This window comes from Euprymna scolopes, chromosome 13 (assembly GCF_053919585.1).
Source record: "Euprymna scolopes isolate OS-2025 chromosome 13, ASM5391958v1, whole genome shotgun sequence".
NCBI lineage: Eukaryota > Metazoa > Mollusca > Cephalopoda > Sepiida > Sepiolidae > Euprymna > Euprymna scolopes.
In genome coordinates this window covers 6085031-6111240 of record NC_136494.1, presented here as the reverse complement: position 1 = coordinate 6111240, position 26210 = coordinate 6085031, and the positions used below count along the sequence as shown (strand labels likewise).

The 26210-nt window shown below is 33.4% G+C and overlaps 1 protein-coding gene across 40 annotated transcripts in view; it reads right to left on the bottom strand.

Moving 5' to 3' along the window:
* The window catches only part of LOC145291925 (tensin-3-like), a 1436242-nt gene that overhangs the window by 547150 nt on the left and 862882 nt on the right, over nucleotides 1–26210 (bottom strand). The gene's annotated exons all lie outside the window — the stretch shown is intronic.

Genomic DNA, 26210 nt, shown 5'->3' with positions numbered 1-26210 from the left:
TGCATACCTTTGCTACTATGTTAACCCCAATCACCACCACCAAACAGAAAAGGGAGAAGATAATACCTGGGAGGATAGTAATATGACCACAAAGCAGATACCCCCCTCTCCAAAAAAATGTAATCCTGGAAAGATTAAGTCCTTCTGCCCTTTTTTTCTTCTCTGCAACTCCTCTCTCACAGGTGTGATGTTGCTAGTCCCAGTCTTTTCTATAAATACTATTATGATGTGTGTTCTTCAGAATAGTCTGTTTTATCCACTGCTTTGGTTACGGGTTTTTAAATGTTAAATATGTAGATAAGAAACAATCTGTAAACGCTACAACCAAAAATATATATCAAAAAGTGTTTTTGTTGTTTTATACAAGCAATAAAGCCAAATGTTTCATTAAAATATTTAACTACCAATTTACATAAGTCACATCCTGTCAAAACAAACTGCCTTGAATTTCAAAAACGATCTTGATCTAAATTTCAATCTTTTATATATACAGTGATGATCATATTTATTGGCACGGTAAAATAAAAGTTAAATTTTGTCTAATAAATTCTAAAAAAGGGATTAAATTAAAGAAAATAACAAAGTATATTATGTATTTTTAACTGGCCTTTCCGATGCAGCAATCGGATTTTAGAAAAAATAAATAACAAAGGAACAACAAACATAATTGCAAAAAAACCCTTGTTCAAAATTATTGGCACGATTTATTTAATAATCAATTGTATAGCCTTTGGCCTTGATTACCTTCCTCAGTCGCTTTTCATAGTTTACAACCAAGTTGTTGCACTCTTCAGTAGTAATTTTAGCCCACTCTTCCTGACAATAATCCTCCAATTGAATAAGATTCTTAGGCTTCCTTTGCATTACCCTCAATTCTAATGTTCTCCATAAATTTTCAATTGGATTAAGGTCTGGGCTTTGTGATGGCCACTCCAAAACATTAATATGATTGTCCTCAAGCCATTTCTTAGTCAGTTTAGCCGAATGCTTTGGGTCATTATCTTGCATGAACCACCAACGACGACCAAGTGAGAGCTCTTTAGCAGAGTCTTTCAGGTTTTCATCCAATATTTTAACATAATTTTCCTTTTTTATGCTACCTGTGACCTTAACAAGTCGCCCTGATCCAGAGGCAGCAAAGGATCCCCAAAACATCAAACTGCCTCCACCGTGCTTCACTGTGGGTATGGTGTTCTTAGGCAGGAAAGCTTCGCCAGATTTTCTGTAAATATAAGACACTTTATTATGGCCAAATAACTCTATTTTCGTTTCGTCAGTCCATAGAACACGTTTCCAGAATGCAACATCTTTATCAATATGACGTTTTGCAAAGGCTAGCCTTGCTTTCAGGTGCATAGGCTTCAATAAGGGAGTCTTTCTCGGACGACATGCTTTTAAACCAGCTCTCTTCAAAACTCTACCAACTGTATGTCGAGATACATTCACTCCAGAGGTGCTCTGTTCATCAACAATCTCCCCAACAGAGATCCTTGGGTTTTGTTTTACTTGTCGAACAATTTTCCGTTCATCTCTTGGGGAAAGAATCCTTTTTCTCCCTCTACCCTCTAAACTCATAACGTGGCCTTGCGATTTGAACTTTTTTATTATGGCTCTAACAGTGGATTTGGGAAGGTTTAGCTTCTTTGAAATCTTATCATAGCCCTCCCCATTGGTATGGCATGCTACAACAAGCTTCCTGACGTCTTCGCTGTGTTCCTTAGTTTTAACCATGGCGATTGAAAATTATAATTTAGTCACTTATAATAGTTTAAATAAATCGCTATCTAAAAATTATCTGAAAAAAATTATTCACTGAATTAGCGTTAAACAAGCATAATATGGCTATAAAAAAGTTCAGAAAGCACGTAAACCGGAAATTGATTGATATTATACTGATACTAAAAGAAAAACAAAGCCGTGCCAATAATTTTGAACAAGGGTTTTTTGCAATTATGTTTGTTGTTCCTTTGTTATTTATTTTTTCTAAAATCCGATTTCTGCATCGGAAAGGCCAGTTAAAAATACATAATATACTTTGTTATTTTCTTTAATTTAATCCCTTTTTTAGAATTTATTAGACAAAATTTAACTTTTATTTTACCGTGCCAATAAATATGATCATCACTGTATTTGTATAGCCTGTATCATCATAGTTATTAATAATTATCTGATTAGTATTAATATTAACACTGTAGAGTTTAATGTAAATAAACTATCAAAACTTATGGTTGTTGTTAATCTACAGACAATATTAAAAGAAACAAAAAATCCATGTTATCATAGTTATTAAAAAAGCGACAGATGACCTCTAAATGTTAAATATGTCAGCAAGAAACAGTGTATGAACATTACAAGCAAACGATATTTCTTGGATGAGATAAAAAATATGTAACTTCCGGTTGCATATTTTTGTTAGTACATTATTACTCTCACAAAAAGAAAATGAGAAGGTAATCCCTTGGGGGTATAGTATTATGACTGCAAAACAGATACTACCCTACCCTCCTTCTCAAAACCTAAAATCTGGAGGTTATTGTTATTCATTAATAGTTATCAGCACTGTACAATGTAATCTATATAAATAAAACAGTAAATGTATGTATGTGTGTTTGAAAATATTTAACCGATAAACTCTTAAACAACTGGTCACATAACACTGAAATTAACAGGAAATAGTAATCATACACCAAGAATTGTTTATACGAGTAAAATCTTTGAATGGACGAATAACATAAATAGAAATATGTTAACAAGTTGAAATGCAAAATGTTCATTTCAACTTACCGAAATATTTCTATTAATTTTATGCATGCGCAAATTCATTCATAGTGTAAAGTGGTTTAATTTTTAATCTTTCTCATCTATCTGTCGATAGCTCAAATGGTAGAGAATATGAGTCGAATGCTAAACGTTTTGGTTTTGATTAAAGTTGATGGTACCTAAGTTATTTTTTAAAACTTTTTGGAATCAGTACTATATATATATATATATATAAATTGGCTCTGTAATGATGAATACAGAAACTGCATTAATTAAAATGTATTTAAGGGTATTTTACAATTAAGCAAGGCCGCCCCCCCCTCTAGTGTGGCAGGAAGATGTGACACAAGGGTTGGAAAGTGAGATTGAAGAACCAACACCCTGGAGGAAGAGCTCCAGCCTGCATAAAGTGCAAGAGCAGCACCGTCAGCATTCCCCATAGGGGCGCTTCAGTAAATTAACAATAAACTAAGACAAAGCATGAAAATGTGGACCTCCTAGAACTGCACAAGAGCAGTTAAATATTTAGAGATTTATTAAGAATCAGAATCGGAAATTGTATCGGAATCGAGCAAAAATATTGGAATTGTCCTATCACTAACATTATGTTCCTGAATTTTTGAGATGAGGATTGACTGTTTAGATAATTTGGATGCTTCAGATTACTGTTCTCATTTGGAGTGTCATTTTTAACAACGTCTCAGTCAGTTTCCTTCATTAGGGGTATCTTATCAAACTCGGGAATCTCTCTGTCGAACTATGACATCTTCTGTGAATCTGCATGGAATTTCGAATGGACCTCTTTATTTTTATCACCACTGTGAATTCAATAGAAGGGTTCCGTTTGAAGTTCCGTGCAGATCTACAAGTTTGATAAGATACATCTAAAGAAGGTCGGAGGTTACATCGACCGGAACGTTGTGAAAATATGCAAATAAAGAATGCAAATAATACAAAGACTACACGTAATGTTACTGAGTAAAATGTATTCACAAAGAAATTAATTAAATATCAAAAAATTGGTTTTTCGTTTATTAATCTTCCGACTTATTGATCATCAACAATCTTTTAAGTTTTGCAAAAAGTAACAAAGTAATTCTATAGTGTAGCATGATCGAAGTATTGATCTCTAACATTTTTCCAATATTTGTTGCTGTTTAATTATATTATTTGATTACAATAAAATTAATGGACAAAAAGAAAAAAGAAAAAAAAAACCAAGCAGTCACAGTTGACGAATAGAAAATGTTAATAAAGTTTTCCAATAATCAAATCTTTTGTTACAAAGAACAAAAAAAAATGTGACGAGTCGGAATGTTTGGAAATTTGTGTTATTACTAGGGTTGTGACAACAGAATATTCTTTTCATTCTTTTGACTCTCTGGTATATATCCGACACAGTTCTGCATTTTTTGAAATGAGGAATGATTGTTTCTATTATTTTGGCCTACTAAGATGAACTTTCTCATCTTGCACAACGTTTTGGTGCATAAGTCGCCATGTTTGATATTGGTACAGGATTAACTTTATACTTCCGAGGTTTCACACGTAGGTTTCAGTTGAAAGTAAAATTAAAATAAAATCAATAAAAATTAAACTGATACTAGGAGATATTGTTTCTAAATTATTCATAACAAAATTTGTTATAAATACGAAACCTCGGAAGTATAGAATTACCCCTTTATCTATATCAAATATTGGTGACTTATGCACCTGAAGAAGGTCGGAGGTTACATCGACTGAAAAGCGTTTCCCAGATGATGCAGCGTTGATTTCTGAAGTCACGTCGTAGTTGGAGGACCAACCATGGGTGTTCTACAAAAACGGTCTCCAGAGCTGCATCAAACAATGGGAGAAATGCATAACTCTGGGTGGTTCCTATGTAGAGAAAGACTAATAACTGTGCCAAGTTTCGTTGCTCTACTGCTATGGGAAGTGGGTCAGGGGCATTACTTATTGCACGTCCCTCCTATATATATATATATTAGATTCTTTTGCCCGTTGATTTTGAATGCTTTATGCCAAATTGACGGTTAAATATGATTAAATTTGTGCTCATTTTTGCATTAAATACTAATCCCTATTAATCTCTAACAATCCATCGAATGGGTACCATAATACTTACTTTTCTGCACTTTATAATAGCAAAGGACAATACAAAATTTCAGACAAATAGGCCCAGTAGTTTCTAAGAAAACAAACCAAAAACTATATCGCCCCTTGACTAATGCCTTGAATTTTAAGAGAAAAATAAAAATTAGCCCCAAAAGGTGTTCTTCCACCCCTAAAACACCTTGGGGCTGAAGCCCCAGAATTTTCCCATGGTCCAACATTACGTTTCCAGATGTATATACATGTGGTCTTGCTTTTGAGTAATTTTCAGCAAAATCTAATGGTCAGAAAAGATGGTATGTTCTGAAAAGTGCTATTTTTGGCCATTTTGACCCCTTTTGACCTTCTGGGGATGCAACCAGGATTTTTATAAAAAAACCCAAGAATGTTACATTTCCTCCCTTAAGTAGTTGTAACTTCATGCAAAATTTCAGAAAAATGTAATTGCGAATTTTGGGAACAAGCGGACGAGGGTGAATTCTAAGGTCCAAATCTGAGTAAGACGGTGGACCAAAAATGGAACAGACAAACAGAGTAAGATAAACAGTATATAGATTATTATTATTATTATTATTATTATTATTATTATTATTATTATTATTATTATTATTAATTTTATTTTTTTTATTAGTTTTCGATAAAGAAAAAGAAAATGGAAGCATAAAATAAATGAATAATAAAAAATAAAAGAAATAATAATTAAATGAAACCATGTTTGAGTTTGCATTAGTGTTGCAAGCTGGATTGCAATGCTAATAGAACCAAATCCGTCCAATTCGGCTTTTCATGATGCTGGACTAACAAGCTTCGAGCAGCCTACCCCCTCCCAACACCATTCGCACCCCCTCCGGTAAAAATCAATGATTGACTCATTGGTCTTTTATATTTGAAAAATGTGAAGCAGGTATACGGGTGTGGTTGTGATACCATCGCCAGGGAAGAAACCAAAGGAGAAGGCTTACCATGTAGCTTTGCAGATAAGCCTGGCTTATGTCCAGCAGAGAGAAGAGGTTAAGCCAGTTGTTGGAGCCTCTGCTATAAAGCAGACAAACCAATCCAATCAAACATGACATATTTGACCAACATTGAAGTGGCTGCTTTAGCAGGGAACAGGGAATGTATTAAAATGAAGCTACTGAGGTTGTTTAGAAGTTCCAAAAGTTTCATTACCTTGAAGTACAGGGAATTGTAGATCCTTGTGTAATTGCAAAAATTAGGCCAGTTGGTTGTTTTTGTTTTACAGCATATCAACCAGGTTTCGGGTTTTTAATGCCGAATCCAGTAATTTGTGAAAAAAGTTTTTATGCTTCAAATTCTTTATATCTTCAAATATTTATGAATGCAGTTTGGTTTGGTTGTTTTGTAGAAGGCTTTTCTTTTTTTTTTTTTCAAGCTCTTTGTATTTTTAATCGCTAGTTTGTAGTGTTTTTTTTTGTTTTTGTTTTTTTTTACAGTGATCACCACTTATCAAGACCCGGGAGCCACTCAGGGATAAGGGTTATTTCAAGTACATTACGTGTTGGTTTGGTTGTTTTGTTTGATTTTTTTTTTTTTGTTTTGTTTCTTGTCCTGCAGAACATGAATGAGTTTGTAGTGGGAGAGGGAAAAGGCTTATAGTATTAATGTTTGGTACAGTTTAAGTTAGTCGGGAAATGGGGGAGGGAGGAAGAGAAAAGGGAAAAATAAAAGGGGAAAAGGTGGGCTGTTGTTTTTATTTTATGGCGTATCAACCCTTTTCAGGTTATTTAATATCGAATCCAGTAATTTTGGAAAAAGATTTTATGCTTCAACTTCTTTATATTTTCAAATAGTTATTCATGGTGTTTGGTTTGGTTTGCTTGTTTTTGTTGACCAAAATTGTTGTTTTTGTTTTTGACTTTGCAGAACATGATTGAGTTTTGCAAAGGGAAAATAGACTTCCTAGCCTCGTAGGAGATGTCCTTTTCTCCTCTTTGCAACCTCTATCTCACAGAAGAGATGTTGCGAGTTTGTCTCTGATGTATCGTTATTTTCATGGAAAGTGTTCAACTGAGCTTCAATCTATGGTCCCCCCCTCGCCAAACTTTCACAAGAAACACTCGTCTAGCTGTAAACACTATCAATAATTTCCCCCACTCTTTATCTGTGCCTAAACCTAAACGTAGATTCCATGAACAAAGCTTCTTTCTTAGAACTGCACGCCTATGGAATTGTCTTCCGTTTTCCTGCTTTCCGGCTGACTACAATATGGTTGTGTTCAAGTCTAAAGTAAATAAGTTCTTGATGAGCCGTTCCATATAAGTTATTAAATTTACCAAATTTTCATTACTAATGATTACTATATTGACCAATTTCTACTGTACACTCTTTAACCCTTATCCTTGAGTGGCCTCTGGGCCTTGATAATGTGGTGATACCTTTGTAAAAAAAAAAAAAAAAAAAAAAAAAGAAAAAAACAATATTTGGTGCATTTTTGGTCATGAACACCAGATATATAAGTTAAGAACGTATATATATATATATATATATATATATATATAGTAAGTTATAAAAATATATATGGCAATTAAGCTACACAGAATATTCTGTGTTTCATTCTTGGTAGAATTCGTCAGGCTTATGCAAAGAGTTGTGGTTACCGTGCGTTTTTATATACGCACATGCTATTGAATTTTTAGTTAGCTGATCAGCTTCCTAGTTTCCACCGGACCCATCCTAATCAGCCAATGGGGGGCACTTTCAAGACAAAGGTACAGTTGACCTTATGTTTACTCCTTCCATACTTACTCCCTAGCTCTACCTATGTCTTGAGCACTGTTGAACTAAATATTGAAAATTTACGCATAAAATTATATTTTAGTATATTAATTTATGTGATTAAATGTAGTCATATATATATACATACATATATATATATATATATACTCATCCATATAGAGTACTGTTTCGATATTTCACAGCTCATTAGTGTGGCTAGATAAGCAACTACTTCAAGCCCAGATCAAAACCCGACCACCTAAATGACAGTCGGAGCTTCTAATCATTGCGCTATTTGGCTGCTGCTATGTGGGCAGTGAATTAACAGTGTTTTGACACTGTCCAAATATCTAAGCTTAATTTGTTTACACAAACAGCATCGCATGTATTATTTTGTTTACTCAATATTAATATAGCTCTAGAACACATATACCTATTGAGCTTATTATATGTCTACAGTACAATGGGCACTGTTCTTTTAAAAGTAATTGTACATTTATAAACTCTGCTCTTACATTTATTAATACATTAAAATAAATAATTCACTCCTAAACTGATTAACCGATCATTATGAATGTAGCTGTAAAGGTGAATTTCGACAGGTGCTAGGCTACTATGTTCTCTTCTGTGTAAATTTTAACCCCCACTTCCTTATATAACAACTGAAACATGCCTCTTTTATTCATTTATTTATTTATTTATTTATTTATTTTTTCCAAATATCCAAGAAATTATTTTATTGTCGATTTTAATTGAATCAGAGAAGAGCTGTTTTCTCTATCAGAATCTCTGGACCTTGGAATATACTTTCAATCAAGAAAGATGATAAATGAACCCGCAATGCAAGAATTCTAGATGGATTTGAACCATGTTCTTTCTCTACATGGCAATTGAATCAGAATTGTTTTATTTTTTGCCAAATTAATTAAATTGAACGCTTGGTAAATGGAAATATTTAATCATTTGAGCCATCCTAAATTATTACCATATTAAGACGTTTTCTGTCTTTCTTCTTGTTTTTCTTTAAACTTCACAGAGTCAGACGTTAATATTATTATTATTTCTTTTTTTTTTTTTATTCATTATTTTTAGTGGAGGGTGTACACTATTAATGTATATTGGCTGAAATGAAAAATACATCTGGGAAAAAAAAGAGCTCAACAAAGCTTGATAATTTCCTGCTTTTTATAAGCAGGACAATCTGATCCCACCCTGGTTCCTGTTGCTCAGCTCTTTCTCAGCATGTCTCCTTAATTCCAAAGAAATTATCCCCCAAGAAATCCCTTACTCACAAAAGAAAAAAGAAACCTATTTAATACCTTTTCTTTTGCTGCAATAAAGATCAATAAAGAAAATTTTTCATTTTACCTGAGGGAATATGCAGATATGAAAATGAAGATAATTTTTTTTTCTTTGTTAAATTTTATCCTTTTCTTCATGAAGGCATACGAGGGGCCTTCAATAAGTTTTCGGATTTTTTTTTTTCGTATGGATACTTTTATTGATAGTACACACATGAAACTCTAGTCCCCTTCAAAGTAATCTCCTCCGGCTGCAATACACATGCTACACCGTTCTAAAAACTCCTGGATGGATCCATAGAGGTCCTCTTGCATGAGCACGTCAATGACCCTCGTTGCAGCCTCTTTCATTCTTTCAATTGCCTCATAACGACAGCCTCTAAGGTTTTCCTTGAGCTTAGGGAATAACCAAAAGTCACAGGGAACAAGGTCTGGACTCTAAGGAGGGCGAGGAAGATTCTTGATGCCCATCTTGATCAAATAGTCTATGATCAATCAGCAGCCATTTATCAAGTTTTTTTTCTTTTACCAATCTCTCAAATAGTTGGAAATCATTGTATACGTTACATCTAATTCAGAAACAAGTTCTCGAACAGTTGTGCATGGATTGGTTTTGACTAAGGTTCTTAATTGATCTTTGTCAACATGCGATGACCAACCACTACACTCATCATTTTCAAGACACTCGTCGCCACCACAAAATGTCTAAAACCCCTATTGTGCTGTGCGTTCAGTAGTGGTTCCTGAGCCAAAGACTTCGTTGATATCGCAAGCTGTTTCAGCAGTCTTTCGGCCTAGCTTCAATAGAAATAATAAAATTGTGCGAATTTGCTTTTATACCCATCTTGTATTCAATATTCTGAAAAGAAGACATAATGGTTTTAAAATGATTGTAATTTAAACGATCAAATAGAGGGGAAAACCCTCTTTAAAATTATTAAATAAAGTAAAGTTATTATAACGAAAACCTATTTGAAATCGAAATGGAAAATTCCGCAATAACTTTCTTGTCAACCTAATATGTTCTGTTCTAATATAGAGCATATACATGCTGTAACCCTCATCCGCATACTTTTTCATTGCTTTCTAACTTACCTACAATTTGTATAATTAAAGCCACTTGAGGAAATAAAAGTATATAAGTGCATAAGAAGGCTGTAGCAATGTAGAAAATCGCGGTATTAAAATTAACTTTTAATAAACAAACGAGGGATAATTATTTTACATTTGCCGCCTTAAAGAAAACAACTCAACAGTTTTATTCCAAATTGATCATTATCAACATCCGACGGCCGAGCACTACACTCATGTCTGAAAGCGACACAATTTTTAATGCGCGAGATGTGAGATGCGCCGCTGTACAATGCATGCTCTCTACCTAATATAGTCATATTATTATTTTTTTTTTGTAGGGATAATAATTTTTTTTTTTTAGTAGGGATGATAAATTTTTTTTTAGTAGGGATAATAAATTTTTTTTTTTTTTGTAGGGATAATAAATTTTTTTTTTGTAGAGATAATAAATTTTTTTTTTTGTAGAGATAATAAATTTTTTTTTGCAGGGATAATAATTTTTTTTTGTAGGGATAATAAATTTTTTTTGTAGGGACGATAATTTTTTTTTGTAGGGATAATAATTTTTTTTTTGTAGGGATAATAAATTTTTTTTTTTTGTAGAGATAATAAATTTTTTTTTTGTAGGGATAATAATTTTTTTTTTGTAGGGATAATAATTTTTTTTTTGTAGCAATAATAAATTTTTTTTCTTTTTTTGTAAGGATAATATTTTTTTTTTTTGTAAGGATAATAATTTTGTTTTCGTAGGGATAATCATTTTTTTTTTGTAGGGATAATTTTTTTTTTTTGTAAGGATAATAATTTTTTTTTTTTGGTTTCAGATACAAAACTTTTAGAGAGGAATAGGATTTTCCCTATATTAAAAACCGACGTTATGTTCCTTGCAACGGATTAACATATTAACGAGAACGTTCCAGCTGTATCACAGGTCCTCAGTGTGTCTAAATGGCAAGTGCTTCAGGATGAATTTGAAACCGATCGATTTTACAACAGCCCGAGTTCTTATTCGCATATAATTTTGATAATTTGTTAATTGCTGTCACAAATCTAATTGATGGTATCTCTCTTGCTTTCACATGATTTGTGTCCTAGAAACGCACTCTGGCAGCTGCTTGAACCGAAATACTTGACACTTACAAAATATATGACTATTTGAACACCTGCATGATTCGAGCCTCACCCTGATAAAAATTAATTTTGTTTAAAAAAAAAACCCAAAAAACATATTTTTGTAGATTGAAGAACTATTACAGAATAGAATGATAAAATTGTCGCCCTAGAAAAGACGACATGATTCCATTTCCTTTTGATGAACACCGATTTTCATTTTTGTTACAGACCATCTACTAGTTGGCAAGTTGTGTACAAATCCCGACAGCGATAGGAGTCTTCTATTATATCTGAAAGTGGCACAATGTTCAACGAGCAAGATCGGAGATCACCACACTCTTCAGCACATCCAGGTACACTTTAATGTTAACTTTCAAGCCGACTTCGAAGATGTGAGGTTACACGATGTGGCCCTCAATTGAAACTACACCAAAGACCATAACCGTGACCGGAAACTTTGTTTTCATCACCCTGGGCACATACCTGTTATTCGTGGCAATCCAGCGATGCATTTTTGAGGATGCTGGCAATGGCCCTGTTGTTATAACTTGCTGGCTTTGGTGTTGTGGGAGGTCATGTTGGTGATGTTTCGATGTATGACTCTTTGGACTTGTGGGAAAGCATTGAGTCTTGCTGCCACACCCAGGGTCTGCCAGCGGCCACTTGATTGCAGCAGGGGATCACGATGTGGCCCACACTTGAAACGATACCAAAGACCATAACCGGAAACTTTGTTGAGCTGTGCTCTCAAGTGTTGAACCGCCCAGATTTGCATTTTGATGGTGCTGGCAATGGTCCTGTTGTTATAACTTGGATCGGTAGAGAACATGAGTTGTACAACAGCACATCTCCGATCTCACTCATTGACCATTCTGTCACTTTCAGACATGATAGAAGGCTTCTATCGCTCTTGGCCAACTAGAAGATAGTCTGCAACAAAAAAGTAAAACCGGTTTTCATCAAATGGAAATGGAATCATGTCTTTTCTAGGGTAACAATTTTATTGTTCCACTCTGTACTAGGTGTGTACGTTTATAAATTTCTATCTATAGGATTCACTCCTAAACTAATTAATCGACTCAGGTGGATTTGATAACGAACATGTTTTTATGACCTTTAAATACAAGCAAATAAAATAAAACCATAAAGTCAGTTTAAGTCAAGTACCTAGTTCGTAATAAAACTTTTAAGATTTTCAAATCGATATGTCTTGCTTTGTGTGTGTGTGTGTGTGTGTGTGTGTGTGTGTGTGTGTGTGTGTGTGTGTGTGTGTGTGTGTGTGTGTGTGTGCGTGAGTTAGTCGAAACTCCTGTGGGTCACGTGAGGTAATATTTTGTGATGGTTTCTAATAAAATGTTACATGGTAAAACGGGACAAGGTTTGATTACGATCTTTTGTGGGACCCCTAGGCTAATAAAATTTGGGGACCCCCTCCAGATGGAGCCACTGTGGAATGTGTGTTTACTTGCGTGTCTGTGAGGGCAGAGTTACATCCAACCGGTTCTCTCAAAAGAGGCACTCTCGATGGGAACAAGAATAAAATAAAAATTGTCTCGGTCTAAACTGATTTCTCTTTCACTGACAGAGGACATTAAAGATGTAGTGTAGGGTCAGAACAGACAGAACAGATACTACACTTTCCTTCTAACCAAGTCTGTGTTGATCATTTGTCTCCTAATGTTAGATATTGGTCAGGCAACACCGAAAGAACTGGATTGCAATGGTATTGTTAGATATTAACCGGGCAATGCTGAAAAGTGTGCTGGTCGACGATTAATATGATCGTGATTAATATTTGTAAAAATAAAATGTCAGAAAGAATGTTATTATAGTGAAATAAATATTTACAGATAAAATTATTTATGTTAAAATGTTTTAATAGGAAGGAATGTTAGTTTTCATAACTAGCATTAACAAAAATGTTAACTTGATGAAAAAGAATGGTAGAATATAAACAAAATACAGGATGGAGGTAGATCATCCGATTTGTGTCTTTGGTCACGTGGAGTTAGTGACGTAATGAGAGAGCTTGGTAATATATGTATCAGTCAGTCAAGAGTTTAGAGACAGAAAGAGCAGATCCAATCGGTAGTCAGAGGGAGAAAAACGGCTCATGGAACATAAGGCCTCCAAGTAGGGGAAAATATCGATAGCAAAAAAATAAGACCAGCTTTCCAATGGGGGGAAACATCCAAAATAAAGCTGCTGTAAATACCACCAAGACTTTGGGTTGTATGGATGTTCATTTGCAGCTTTTCTGAGGATCCATCAAATCAAAATCAACCCAAGATGCACCGGATAGTTTTCCCATTCGCCAGTGTAAAACCTCAAAGACTGTTATTCGTCCCTTTTGTTAAATTTTTATCTGTTCTGTTCAGACTATCTATTGGCACATTCATATGTAGACACGTAAATATATATATATACACATCAATAAATACAAATCATATATGCAACCCTCCCCCATCTCATACAGAACCTTGCTTGATACACGACATGAGGCTCAAAAATGTTGTGGAGTAAGCTGATCCACTGATTTCAAGAATAAATGGACTTAACCAAAGACAATACAGTTATATATAAACATTGAAACGATTCATGGACAGCTATGGCTCCAGAATCATGACGTATACTTCTGTAAAATGCGTTTGCTGATACACTTTTTGTTAATTATACCAGTATTTATCTTATTACATTTCATTCATGTGGGTATCTTATTCTCGTTTTGTCAGCCATGACCAGATAGAAGTCATAAGTAATTCATAATTGTATTCTTAGTATAGCCTGCATTGAGGATTGAACCGTCAATCTCCATGAGACTCTAAGTGAGAACTAATTATTATTTTTCACTTTTATCCATTGCACCAGGGGTCAGAGTTCCACATGAAGATTCCTGAATTTGACAAAATATGCCTGGAGAAGGCCAGAAGTTATATTGGCAAAAACGTTGGCAGAATAACACCCAAGGCAAGAAGTAATAGAAGTTTACAATTAGTTTTTATTATTCGGCAGGATGCTCCCAAACTGTTTTTTTTTAGGTAATCCTTAATCCGCAGAGTTTCAAAGGATACTTATTCTTCTCATCAGAGGGAAAACTGTTAGCAAAATAATCAGATAGGGATGCTGGATATTAGCATCTCTATGCATTTGCTGGTTATTGCAGGAGATGAAACTAAAAACTTTATTACTTTTAGTCATAAAAAATAAGAAATATGAAAAATATAAATTGGGAAACAATTCATGCAAAGACTTCTTTCAGAAATATTTTGAGGAAAAAGGCAATTAGATGCATATAGCTATATAATCAATTGGTACATATACATATATATATATAAGAGCACGCATGTACGTATATAGATCCATAGGTATATATTTGATTCAGAGTTCAACATTAAAACAAAAAACAACCAAACGTATGTAAAGAAAGGTCCATTGTAATGGAGGTTATTAGTTGTAGGTGAAAAAACAAAAACAACAACAGGTGCGCGTCTGAATAATCCAAGAAACAGTCAGAAACAAGGGTTTAAAATATTGAAGACAGCCAAATTTTATACTTCCATGTTGGCCGGAGAAAATATCATTTGGTTGGAATTACTATATAAATGGCAATATCTATATTTGGTTTGGAGTTTGCTTTTGCCTATATTAGTAAACTCCTTCTCAAAGCTTTCTACCTATATATATATATATATATATATATATATATATTTGATGAGTTGTAGACGACGAAACACGTGTCAGTGGATAATCATATTTTAAAAACAATATATATGCCGTTCTTCGTATGGGGGTACCTAATTGGTTAAAGGGGAAATTATTCCCAACTCGCATTTAGGTAAAAAATGCACTTTTGTAAATAATTGAATTCATTCAAAACGTATCCCAAAAACAAATAACATCTCTCTCTCTCTCTCTCTCTCTCTCTCTCTCTCTCTCTCTATATATATATATATATATATATATATATATATATATATATATATATATACACACACACACACACACACACTCCACTTGCCACTGGTATTCAACAATATCAACTCAAGAGAGATGTGGTTGGAGATTTGGTTTCGATTCTAACTAATGGCACCTAAATACATTTTTTTTTTTACTTTTGAAATCACGACTCTATAATAATATATATGAAATCTGGATAAATGAAAATATCATATTAACCTAACCCTAACCCCCCTCCTCCTCCTCCTCCTCCTCACTAGTACAAGTACAAAAAGAATCAAATTTTATCAAATAATTTGTTCTTCCTGACTGTTCCACGTCATTGCATTCCGAAACGAAGGGGGTGCATAGGTCAGACTATTTCCTCATGGCTGTGACATACCAGAAAGAGAAGTGATTGAAAAAGACATTGTGTGTCCTCTTTCTGATATTGTGGGAATTCCCGCCTTTTAAAAGAAAAATAAGCCTCGTTTTCAGTATATCGAGATCAGAGTGTTCACATTTTTTTTTTTTTTTTAACTTGGTGGAACCCTCTCAGTAATAAGGATGGGTCACTGTCTTATCTGAGCATCACTTTTCCATATTGCATATTTATTGAAAAATCAATCCCGATAACTTGATTTCATGTAGAGCTGACACCTATTCAATGTAGCCGCCTTCAGCCTCAATCACCGCCTCCATGCGAGTCCAGAACTGGGAACTTGCCTTTTCCACAAGTGCTGGCAGAAACTCTGCAGATGGCAGCGATCAGGCTGGCTTTGGTGTTGTGGGAGGTCATGTTGGTGATGTTCTCAACATATGACCAAACAAAGTAGTCCAGCGGGTTCAGGTTGAGGGAGGAGGGGGCAGTGAGAGAAGGGTACAAAGTTGTAGCACCCCTTCTGAAGCCAAGTTGGACTTGTGGGATGGCGCCAAATCCTGCTACCAAGGTCTGCTAGCAGCCACCTGATTGCACTAAGGGATTACCACACTCTTCAGCACATCCCGGTACACTTTGATGCTGACTTTCAAGCCAACTTTGAAGATGTGAGGTGGTATGATGTGGCTCTCACTTGAAACCATACCAAAACCACAACCATTTTTTTTTATCACCTTGGGCACGTCCCTATTATTCGTGGCAATCTAGTGATGCATTTTAAGGGTGCTGGCAATATTCACTGCCTGACATCCAACATGACTACATGCCCCTCCTTCACGCGCCTTTCAGAAACGTCAAAACACCGGTAAAAAAATTTATAATCAAAAGTTTATTTGTCAGCATGAAATAAAAACAATATATTTTTTTTATAGATCAACTGTGTTGTGTTTTACTCGCTGTTTGTGTGTATATATCTTGGACCAGCAACAAAAGTAGATGTTAACAATTATATATACTGGACAAACGCATTTCGACAATGCAGGTCGCAGCAAATACATAACTGAAGGCACTACATTATTTCATATAGTATGTCTTGGACAAGAATAGCCTGGCGGCACTCATCCTTCTCCAGGTTTCAAAGCATATCAACACCTAGTATTACCAAATGGTCACTCATTTTAGCACTGACCAGGCTCAACGTTGTTTTACTGATCTAATAGGAACCGGTATATCAGTGTGATTATTATACCTTGTTTACGATGAATTAAAACATTTTTTTTAATAAAATGTTGAGATAATCTCCAAGGATGATTGATGAGCGAAAATTGGATATTTTTTTGCCAGACAATTAAAGTGGAAACTCAATACCTGGAGATTTCCCTTGGTGCAAAAACTGAAACCGGATGCATATGGATTTCTTGATTCATCTCTCTTATTCCGGATAATTAAAAAAAAAAAGATCCGATCAGTTTTCGAAATTTTCAGTAATAAAAAAAAAAAAAGAAAAGATATACAGATGTTGGAATGAAATAAAGTTTATTATGTGAACATAATACTTTAATAACGATAACTAATTAAACCAGTTTCAGTTTTAAGTGTTTAGAAAAATTAAAAAGATTTTAAATTTAAATTGGCGCTGTTAGTACGCGCAAGTTGCTGGCTCAAAATTTTATCCGATACTAGCAGGGAGGAACGACATTTCCTGGGATTGAATGATTCACACTCCCATATTTTCATTGTCATCAAAATCGGTGAAATCGTCCATTTTTCAATCAAATCGATGGATTACCTGCTTCAGTTGAGCACCCATCACCATGCACAAGGAGGAAGCTTCACATGCCTCCCCGCATGTCTCACTTTCATGGGAAGTGCTTGTCTGAGCTCTAATATCTGGTCCCCCCCCTTGCCAAACTTTCATGAAAAACACTCGTCTAGCTGAAAACGCTATCAATAATTTTCCCTACTCTTTATCTGTACCTAAATCTAATCGCAGATTCCATGAACAAAGTTTCTTTCTTAGAACTGCACGCCTGTGGAACTCTCTTCCGTTTGCCTGCTTTCCATCTGACTACAATATGGCCGTCTTCAAGTCCAATGTAAACAAATTCTTGATAAGCTGTTCCCCTTAAGTAATACAATTCATCAAATTTACACTTCTAACGATTAGTATGACATTGTCCCACTGATTACTGTAAACTCATTAATTTTTATCCTTGAATGGCTTCCGGGTCTTGATAAGTGGAGACTCCTATGTAAAAGCAAAAATAAAAGAAGAAAAAAACGGACGGAGAATGAGAGAGTTATATTAATCAGTCGAGTAAAAGAATGTACACGAAGGGAAAAACTCATGAAAAAAAAAAAAAAACGGTTGGGAGTGATTTTTTCTTTGCATTTTTGCTACACGGTGAAGGTCTATCCAGGAATGTTGCCGGGTGGCCTTTTTTTCCTTCTTTTTTTTTTTTTATAGGGTCAGTTAAGTATTTTTTTTTTTTTTAGCGACGATAGGGAAGGGGAAAGGGAAGGGTGGGGGCGGGTAGTATTTTCCCATAAAAATATCTGAGGTTACTTTTATGATTTTATTTTTTCTCCTTCTTTTGTGAAGAAGATTTCTGCGATTGAAAAGGGATGTTTAGGAAGTTTAATGTGATCGTCTTTAGCAGGAAAAGGAGTAAGAGGGGGGGGGAGAAGGGGGAAGGGGTTAAAAGAAAGGGGAATTCATTGAGACTCTTGATCAGGGGATTTGTACCCGTGGACATATAGAAAAATGAAGGATCACAACAATGAATAGGTTGGGTGGTCACTATATATATATATATATATATATATATATATATATATAGTAAGTAATAAAATATATCTGGCATTTAAGCTACACAGAATATTCCGCGTTTCATTCTCGTGAGAATTCGTCAAGCTTATGCAAAGAGTTGTTATCGAATGCTTTTATATACACACGTGCTATTGGATTTTTAGTTAGCTAATCAACTTTCTAGTTTATAATTTACTACCTAGCTCTACCTATATATTGAGCACTGTTGAAGTAAATACTAAAAAATTATGCATAAAATTATATTTTCGTATATTAATTTATGTGATTAAATGAAGTAGCAGGGAGACCCGACATTGCCCGAGATTGAATGATGATCATCGAATGCACTACACTCCCATATTTTTATTGTCATCGAAATCAGTGAAATCGCCCATTTTTTTTTTTTTAATCAAATCGATTGATTGCCTGCTTTAGGTAGGGATACAAAACGTCAAGTATCATGTTTCAAGTGTTCTCTAAACAGAAACATTAATTTTGAACGCACCCCTGTCATATCAAAGAACCCACTGTTGGATTTGTCTGTTCGGCATTTCAACATAAATAATAATAGTTATAATAGGTAATAAAACTTCTCAAATTCATTTGTGGTGTTAGGCTGTGTAAGGTGTTAACTTTGGTCAAAATCGCCTGTTCTTTCTTTCATCGACTTATTTTGATTATCGATACTTATCGAAGACATTCTGATACAAAACCTATCTAAGAACACTGCCAGGCACATAAAGTACCTTATTTTGAAATTGCATACAAATCGGCAGAGTCATTTCCGTGCCCATAAGGAACGAAACCTACTCCTACTGTGCCAGGTATGCTCTTTTTTGTTTTTATTTTTTTTTTTTTTATTACATTTTCACCCCAAACAAGGCAAATTGCCACTTTGGTGTAGGGGGCTACTATCAGGGGCAACAACTACTGGGGTACTATGTAGGGATTTTGGGCAGCAAGGTGTCGGTTCACGTTACACTTGAACTTCTGCACGTCAGTACTGTTGGGGAAGCAGGGACCTGGAATGGAATTCCAGAGTCTAGCGGTTCTGGGGAAGAAACTATTGGAGTAAAAAGATCTTTTACATCTAGGGATATCTACAGTGTGGGGGTGGGATTTAGCAGCCTGTCGGGTTTGTCGAGGGTGCACACGTCGTGGGGGCACAAGTGATTGCAGTTCGTCAGAGCATTCACCACTAAAATACTTGTAGAAAAGGCAGAGGGATGCAACATTTCGTCGATGGGACAGTAGTATGACAACTTCTTCTGACAGGAATCTACCCTACTACCTCCTGCGGTACAGGATGCAGCTGGCAAAAGAAGTGCCTATCCTATAAATGACGAGGAACTTTTGCATCTTGCGTAGGTGGAATGATAAAACAATTCCTGAAATTCCATTCTTATGAATTCTTAGAAGTTATGTTGTAAATGAGTTTAGAGATTATGCAAGTTAAAAGACTTGTCCTTTTTAAAGTTTAGTGAAACATACACTTACACTGCCCATTAATGAGAGGATGTACATATATATATATATATATATATATATATATAAATGATCATCAAAAATAAATCATTACAACTTTTGTTTCAATAAAAATAGCAGCGAATGCCCGTTCAATTTGAAAAAAAAAAAAAAAAAAAAAAATTTAGCCAAGTAGACAGAACCCTAAAAAAAAAAATGAACATCTACCAAAAATTAATTCCAAAAAACAATTAAATGAAATTTTTCGTCATTTTATGTTTCTGGTGTAATCCTCCCCCTCCAAAATAAAATTGAATTTGTCATATTTTGGGGTTCGTTTTGTTTATAAAATTGTTAGGTGAAAGTACAGAATGGTCTCATAAAAATCAATTAAATTTATCGTTATTTTATGTTTCAAATGTAATTCCCGCCCCCACCACAACCACCACCAAAGAAAAAATGCGAGAGATGACATGTCTCGTTGAATGCTTTGTGGCCAAAAAGTGGGTGCTCATTTTATGTTAAATTTATATAAAAAAGTGATCCCCCACGCTAAACTGTTAATTTTCTTTTTTTTTTTTTGTTTTTTTCAAATTTTCTTCTTTCATACTATTTATAAAGACTGTTTGAACGTATTAGGCCTAAAAAAAAGTAGGTCTTAATTTTTTTTTAGAGGTTAAACGACGCTGGGTGTTTAAAATTTATTAAATAACAATTTTAAATAGAATACGTGAAACAATTCTCTCACTAAAAACATTAATTAAGATACCGCGATTTAATAAAATCGATTTTCCTTAATGTAATATGCAAATGGCATGATCTCTTAATTGTATATTTTGCAAGAACCATACTATATATAGAAATAAATCAAAGAGTAAAGTAAGTAAACTTTTGTATATATTAATCAAATTGTAAACAAGCAAACAAACAGACAGGAACACTATATATATATATATATATATATATATATATATATGACTACTTCATTTAACTACATAAATTAATATACGAAAATATAATTTTATCCGTAAATTTTCAGTATTTACTTTAACAGTGTTCAATACATAGGTAGAGCTAGGTAGTAAGTTATAAAAATATATATGGCAATTAAGCTACACAGAATATTTCGCGTTTCATACTCGTGAGAATATATATATATATATATATATATATATATATATATATATATATATATATATGACTACTTCATTTAACTACATAAATTAATATACGAAAATATAATTTTATCCGTAAATTTTCAGTATTTACTTTAACAGTGTTCAATACATAGGTAGAGCTAGGTAGTAAGTTATAAAAATATATATGGCAATTAAGCTACACAGAATATTTCGCGTTTCATACTCGTGAGAATATATATATATATATATATATATATATATATATATATATATATATATATATATATATATATATATATATATATATATATATTAATGGTGGGATGATTAATCAGAATCGGAATCAGAAATAGAGAAAATCAGAATTTAAGGAGGTATCGGACTCGGAAAATTTTGTGCATATTTTCAGATGCCTAAAACGATTCTTTCCATTGTTTTTTTCTTTGTTTTTGTTTAAGACTTGATTTTCCGTTGCTGCTTTAAGTGATAAAATGATAAATATTCATAGATTGCCAGTAAAATTAAAATCTATAGAGCTTACTCTCCAGAAATGTATTTTTTCAACATGATCATTAATTATAATCCGACCCCCATCACAAAAAAAAAAAAAAGAAGTAAATAAACAGTTCTATTGTTAAACATTAAGAGAATTGAATAGAATCGGTATCGGTAATTATATCGGAATCGGAAATTTAAAACAGAATCAGGAGAAATGTTGGAATTGTCCTATCACACACACACACACACACACACACACATATATATATTAGTAAATAATTATATATATATATATATATATATATACATATATATATATATATATATATATATATTATGGCAGTAGAGCTTAGTTTCCAAGAAGTACATCTAATGAAACAACATGTGCCTACCAAAAAGTGCTCAATGAGTAAACAGAGTAGGTATATTAAATTTATTTATACAAACATTAATGGCTACATATGTGCATACATGTTTCTGTAATCACCCATTATTGGGGAAATTACGTCTTCAGGCCAAGAGTTTTCGAGTGTAATTCTTGGCCTGAAGACGTAATCTCCCCAATAACAGGTGATTACAAAAACATGTATGCACATATGTAGCCATCAATGTTTGTATAAATAAATTTTATATATATATATATATATATATATATATATATATATATATATAATAAATTCCACAGCCAAACAACGCCGCAGCTCACAAGAGCCATGACAGCCAACGAACCGGAAGTCCAAGACTCGAGTTTCGTCCTCATTTGGGCTCATCAGTTAGACACCCACTTAGTGGTTTCATTTCACGGTCGGATTTCGAGGCGGTTTACTTGATCTGTGTTGGTTAATAGAAATTCTTGTATGCGGGGCGTTTTCTCAGTTGGTAGAGTGCTTGCCTCGCATGCAAGAGGCTCGGGTTTCGAATCCTGAGTGCGGATGTGTCTAACTGATGAGCCCAAATGAGGGCGAAACTCGAGTCTTGGACTTCCGGTTCGTTGGCTGTCATGGCTCTTGTGAGCTGCGGCGTTGTTTGGCTGTGGAATTTATTATACAATCTCTCTGAAAATCATATATATATATATATATATATATATATATATATATATATATATATATATATATAGAGAGAGAGAGAGAGAGAGAGAGAGAGATTATGTATATATATAGTAGCAGGCTGCCCGGCATTGACCGGTCATAAAATATGTACAAATATTATATTTTAATTACTACAGAATCTTAGACATGTGTTTTTCTGAACTTCTCGTAAGTAAAAAGTAAAGAAAAAAAACACGAGTTGAGATCAAAACCACAAACTAAAGACAGTGAGTCAAGTACCATAACCATTAGACCAGCATGACACAATCTTTACAACGTGTTTTTAAACCACTCAACATAAGTAATCTGTAATGTGAACTATTCACGCATGCGCATTCATGAAACAGTTAGCAAATATAAAAATCCAATGACTCCAACTTATCAATTTTTCAATTTTGACCATTCAGTAGCCCTTTTTTTTTTGTTGAAAACTGATCAAAAAGTTCCCCACATGTCTGAATACTCTATATACCAAATTTCAAGTCTGTAGATTAAAATTTGTTGAGTATATAGGTTGAGAAGTGTTCTCTTACACATTATTTCACACTCATAGTATTTTATTCATATGTTAATGTAGTACGTCTTACATGTGTTTCGTTGAATAGCAAAAATCCACCAAACAACTCATCAGAGACAAAAATATGTTGAAGATTTCTTTTTTTTATTGGAATAAAAAGGATATGATGAAAGCAAAATGGAAATCTTTTAAAGTTCGCAAAAGCATAAGAATAAAAATTAAAAAAAAAATACTCTTCTGAAAGTTTCGTACTTAGGTTCAAAATTAAATACAAGAAGTTATGCACTGTTGTATCATAATTTTGGATACAAGCCATATAATCATCATCCTCGAGTGGCTTTTGGGCCTTGATAAGTCGTGGCTTCCAAGTAAAATATAAATAAATAAATACGAAGTAGAATAATTAATCGAACAAAAGTTTGGGTAACACAATAAATGAATATGAAACGTCTGAATAACACCAAAGAAGGATACGATCCAATGAAGGATGTATAAAAATAGAAGATCAGAATAATGAGCTGAATTCGATCACAGATCGATGAATCTTGTGCTATCAAGTCTTACAAAATATGAAAGGTAATGTTTTTATATAAGACAATCCCACTAAAATAAAATTGCTCAATATACTAGATAGAGCAAAATAAAAATTTATAGTTTTATACATTTAAATTTCATTCAGAAAATATTTTTTCAAAACTAAAATTTATTATTTGAACAAAGAATACAATATCCAAAGTAATTTACCTAATCCATGGATTTTCGATGTAGGCTCATCTCCTCAGAGGAAAAGTCATTAGCAAAATATTAAATCTGGTTTGATATAATTTTGCTTTCAGCACATACATTGAAAATATATTAAAGATTAAATCTTTGTAAGGAACATAGAGAAAGAAAATAAGGGTTGAAACAAAAAGAAGGATATGAAATTTTGGTATCCAAATCGAATAGTAATCTTGAATAGAATGGGACGATGTTGTTAGGTTCCAAATTGGTTGAAGATTTTGCCATTGAAAGTAAATATCAATTCTGTTCGATAGAGTATCCAGAGTAACAGGGAATGATCCTTTGAGAATGGAGAATTTTAGATTTTTAGGTGTAAGATCCGTAAAAAGATGTTCTCTTTTATAACGTAAAATCCGACTAATCAAATATGGATATTCCAATTAACTAAAATATCATGATAAAATCAAGAAAATTGGGAATTTACAACAGGTTAAATCTGTTATTTTAAGATTGGATTTAAAATAAAAAATAAAAAATAGATTTAAAAAAATAAACGGTAAGTTAAAAACAAAAAAAAAACAAGTGAAGCATGCATCGTCCCCCATGAGTGCACAATGAACGAGGCATAAAAATGACTAAGTTCAGCATTTGCCCTCCCTCCCCATTTAGCCCCAAAAGTCCCCAGAGGACGTCAAATCCTGGTGAAAATGAACAAACGGTGCAGTTTTAGGCCTTAACATATGTAAATTTGAGTTCTGCACCATGCAAGAAAAGAAATGATTAGGTCTATCATTTGCACCTCTCCCATTTAGAGCCCAAAGTCCCCAAGGCCGCTACATATTTAAATTTGAGTTCAGCACCATGCAAAACTGCTAAATAGACATACACAGAAAATTTTGGACAAATATAATAAAATAGTCCCAAAAATGGAGTGTTTTTATTAGCCCTAACAGAGCCTCTGGGGCACACCCAAGAGTTATCGCGAAGTATAGACAAACAAAATTATATAGAAATCAGTTAGTTACAACTTTTCAGAAAGTTTTATAAAAAAATCCAAGGCATTAATTTTTTTTTAGTAAGCACAAAAGCGTCAATTTTAGCCATTTTAACCCGAAAGGCACCCCTAGGGGTGCAACCAGAGTTTTCCCGGAAAATCCGTTCGGTTAGTTTTTACTCATATCATGTTTAATGTTTGTGCAAAATTTCAAAAAATTTCCACGGCGTAATTATTGAGAAAAGTTCAAACGGACGAACGGACAAGGGTGAATTTACAGGTCCGCCCTCCTTTTGTCAGGGGATCAAAAATGAAGGGGAAAATTAAAAAATCTTGTTTATATTCTGAGTGAATGGTTAATTAAAAGGGAGAAAGGAAAGAAAGAAAGTCGAAATGGAATTTATGTTAGTATCGCGTGCGGGGCAGGGAGGGAGATATAGAATTCATGGATTAAGGAAATTACTTTAAATATTGTATTCTTTGTTCAAATAATAAATTTTTGCTTTAAAAAATTCTATTTTTCTGAATGAAATTTAAATATAACAACTGTAAATATATATATATATATATATATATATATATTTATAAAATTTTAGTCATTCAATAAATTTTAAAATTTATGACGTGAAATGGTTAAATTTCATATCAAAAGATTTTTCTTATTCTATATAAGACAAAGAATACATTTAAAATATTATCACTCCTTATCCTATAGGATTTCGATGTCTACCATCTCTTCAGAGGAGAAAATATTAGCAAATAATTATAATGGTTTACACCTTATTTGCTAAAGTCAGTGAGACATGGAAAACCACAATTAAAAGTTGTTTAAGTATTTAAATGTAATAGAGTAAGTTAATGAAAAGGATATAAAAATTCACATCAAAATTGCATGGTAAAATCCGAAGTGAATGTCTTTGATAGCAGTGTGGTAATTGGATCCAATCTGTATTTTGAGTAATCCATATCACAAGGTAATAGTCCGAAGTAGGCATTTTCCTGGAGAAATTTTCTTTGTTTATATAATGAGTTGGGTAAAAAGAATTTTTACATCCCCCTATATATATATATATATATATATATATATATATATATATATATATATATATATATATATATTACAATAATATATTTTTTTTAATTTTTAAAATTTTGTCTTAAGACAGTGAGTCAAGTACAATAACCATTAGCCCAACTTGACACGATCTTTAAAAAGTGTTTTCAAACCTCGTGTAACAGTTGACAAAAAGAAAAAAATTCGATGACCCCCAAAAATACCAATTTTTCAATTTTGGCCCCTTAGCAGCCCCTTTTTTTCCGGATGAAAACCGATTAAAAAGTTTTTCACATGTCTAAATACACCATACACCAAATTACAAGTCTGTAGATAAAAAATTCGTTGAGTATATAGGTTGAGAAGTATCCTCACACACACACACACACACACACACACACATTCTCACTTTATATATATATATATATATATATATATATATATATATACTCGGGTTTTTTATATTCAAAAGTAATGGACTAATGAATTCAACGAGGTTGTTAGATAGTG